The sequence below is a fragment of the Eulemur rufifrons genome, chromosome 2 (genome assembly GCF_041146395.1).
Source record: "Eulemur rufifrons isolate Redbay chromosome 2, OSU_ERuf_1, whole genome shotgun sequence".
NCBI lineage: Eukaryota > Metazoa > Chordata > Mammalia > Primates > Lemuridae > Eulemur > Eulemur rufifrons.
Window position 1 is genome coordinate 8048260 of NC_090984.1, and position 3643 is coordinate 8051902.

The 3643-nt window shown below is 42.9% G+C and overlaps 1 non-coding gene across 1 annotated transcript; it reads left to right on the plus strand.

The window, feature by feature from the left end:
- The first annotated feature begins 3262 nt into the window (after window positions 1-3262).
- LOC138381232 (small nucleolar RNA U13) lies at window positions 3263-3367 on the plus strand. The gene has a single exon (XR_011233142.1). It is a non-coding gene; the product is annotated as a small nucleolar RNA U13 (small nucleolar RNA).
- Window positions 3368-3643: the final 276 nt, after the last annotated feature.

Genomic DNA, 3643 nt, shown 5'->3' on the forward strand with positions numbered 1-3643 from the left:
TAATTCCTTTTAAATAAAATGTTGTGTTATCCTAAATGAACTGGGTGTTAACTTGGTGGTGAAGGAATGAACTACAGGTTTTTCCCTGAAAAAAATTCAGTTTCAACTTCGGTTCGTTTGTCCTAAGTGGGATTTCCCCCTTCTTCTTTTGTGACCTTGGTTCATGTAAACTGCAAATATAAAACATGCATATATAAAAATGAGGCAGTTCTCATATCTCAAAAATTGAGGTGTTTTTCATATATAACCGTAATATCATAATTCACATCATGAAACACAATGCTTCTGGCCACTCCTCTTATATTAACAGAAAGCCATTAAAATTTTCCCACTTTGATGATGTCAAATATACCTCATTTTCCACTAAATTAGGACATTACTCAGTAAGTCCCTAATGCCAATCGAGATAGTGATATTAAAATCTCACTAAGTATATAAAATTTAATTGTAAGAAATAAAAGTCCCTCTTCCACGTGGAGTAGGCAATATAGAAATACATTTCACTTCGTTCGTTACACAGAGGGGACACTCACTGCCCCCTGAGACAATGTAAACATGTCAGTTTAACCTAACACGCACATCTCTGAGACGCGGCGCAAACTGGAAACCGGAGCACACGAAGAAAACCGACGCAGACACGGAAAGGACACGCAAAGTCCACACCAGCGGCAGACCCGGCCCGGAATCCATTTTTTTCCTCATCGTTATAATGAGACATTGAGCAAAATGACATTATTTAAGGACCTGTTATATACACGTATACAGTTTTAAGTGTAGCTGTGAATTTTCCTAGGTGTATAGTTACACCATCACCAAGTCGGAAAACAATCAGGTGGAGAGGAGACACGCGTCGCCCGTGTTTTTATTTCAGCATATTACAGGGGCACAAATGTTTAGGTTACATATATTGCCTTTGCCCCGCCCAAGCCAGAGCGACAAGGTGCCCATCCCCCAATGGTGCGCACCACACCCACGAGGTGTGAATATGCCCATCCCTCCCCGCCACCTGCCCGACACCCGGTGCATGTTGCTACCGTATGTGCACATGAGTGTCGATCAATCAATACCAACTTGATGGTGAGCACATGGGAGCTTGTTACTGGATCCTAAACCTTTAACCACTGATGGGGGTTACTTCCCCATCCCTTTGCCTTCACTAGAAATTATACAAATAAAACACCATCTGCCCTATGAGTCCCTCTTATCAGATTTGATGCCACGTTTGCAGAAGTGCCTAATGATATGAAACTGGCAGTGTTCTTCTGAGTCTGATCCTTGGACAGAGCCCAGGACACGTGGTGACACATTCGGCCATCACACCAGAGACTCCATTGTTACGAGGTGTACGAGTTTGGGTAAGGCCCTGTGCGCCCTCTAAAATGGAAGGAATGATTCTGGGGAAATGGAGAAAGGATCAAATGAGATACTAACAACCACGAAATTGCATAATCTCTAAAATGGGAAGAGAAATTAGAACTAAAAAAGGGACAATGACTGGATTTCCTCTGTTCTTTGATAACACGCTAAGCTGCTACTCCCCACCTTCCACGACCTGTGCTGAAGTCTAAGCGTATGGAAATGGTACCTGCGAATAGAAAATGGATCCTGGGGATTTGTGGGTCACTGGAACACAGTGTTTCCAGCCATTCCTCTTACAGAAAGACATTAAAAATTCCCCACCGTGCAGACGTCAAATATACCCCCCTTTTCACTAAATTACGCTATTACTCCAGCGATAAGCTCTGTCTGCAGCTCACCCCAACTATGCCTTGGATCACTGCCCTGAGCATCATAGCTCCGTTGGTATTTCAACCCGGACATCACAGCGGACTTGCACAGACACCACTCTGCTCGTAGGAAAACACCATGATGGGCCAGCACCGTGCAGATGACCAGTCCTTCCTCAAACTAGGAAAAACTCCATTTTTAAATGGTGAACGTATTGCATCACTCCCTCCGTACACCAGCAAAATGACACTACCAAATATCAAAGGCAGTTTGAAATCTTGAATGACATTGAACAGATAGATACACCACAAACACCTGTGGCCCAAAGTAATGAGAAGTCTCAAGTCCTAGAATTGCATGTCCAAACTGAAGGTGACATATTACACGCACTAAAACTTCTACCCGATGCAAAAATGAAGATGAACTATACCTGTATGTTTACCTTTAGGGGAATCATGACTGCTAATCCTCAAAACTCAGGACTGGTGATATTGCTCCCTAATGTCTACATCCACACTTGGCCAGTTCCTGAAAAGTGTTGAAGACGTATTAGATGTGGAAACAGAATGATCGGTGATGATATCTTCACTGATGCCCCTACCCTCCGTAGAGAAGACACACACACACACACACACACACACACACTAGCTTTCTTATTATCTCACATATCATCGTTTATTACTCTTTCCTTTAATCTCCATCCTGTGCTTTTCTTTAATCTCCATCCTAAATGCCAAAGTGATACCATTCATTCACCACCTCTTTTTTTCACAAAAATATAAGCACCACGATCGCAAAGATTTGTTTTTTCACGCCTCTGTATTCAGAGCCTGGAGGTCCTGGATTATTTGCATTTAATTCTGTATGTTTTTAGTCCACATCTAGCACAGGTCACTTCCATTTTCCCAAAGCTCCAGCTGAGACCCTGGGTTCAAGGGACTCACATGCATGATGTTGGCACTCTTGTTGAAAATCTTCACATAGGGCTTTAGGATTTCAAAGCGGAAGGCGGGCGTCAGCAGGCGGCGGTGGCGGCTCCACTTGTCACCGGCACTCACCTCCTAAACCATGGGGATAGGAGGCCAGCAGTTGAGTCAGGACCCTCAAGCCCTGCTCTGTGGGGTGACCTGCAAGGTAGCTGTCACCTCCCTAGAAGGAGCCACAGCCCGTCCCCCCTGCAGCCTCCAGAGGCGGGTGGCCTTGGCAATGAGCTGTCTGTCTGGATTCTGCACAGATGGAGGGAATCTCTGCTTTCTCCTGCTCTTTTCCTCTCAAAGTCATGAAGAAGCAGAAAATCTGAAAAGAACTACAATAATGAGATTGATTACATAATAAAAAACTCCCAACAACTGAAATCACAGGATGAAATATTTTAACTGGTGAAATATGCCACCAAACATTTAAAGAAAAATTAACACCAATACTCCTCAAACTTTTTCAAAACATTGAAGAGGGAGGAAAGAGTGATGATTAGATGGAGCCCAGGGGGATTTTAGGGCAGTGAAATTCTTCTGTATAAGGCTGTGATGGTGCCATCTTTTTGTAGTTCATAATAAGCGTGATGATTGGGTCTTCACGCACATGTGTGAAATGCACCTCCCTCAAACTTTGTTATGATTGGCATACTGCCCATCTGACGTGAACTTAGGAAAAAAAGATTATGATGGTGGCTACATGACACATGGATTTGTCAAAACCCATAAAACCACAGATCACAAAGAGGGAACCCTAAGGTAAAATATGGACTTTAGTTAGTAATAATGAATTGGTTCATCAATTCTCATCATCATCAAATGTTATATATGGCTTTATCAATTGTTAACATACCCTACATACAGTCAGGATGTTAAAAATAGGGGAAACTATGAGCCAGGAAGGAAAACGTGGAACTCTTTGGATTCTCTGCTCAATTTTT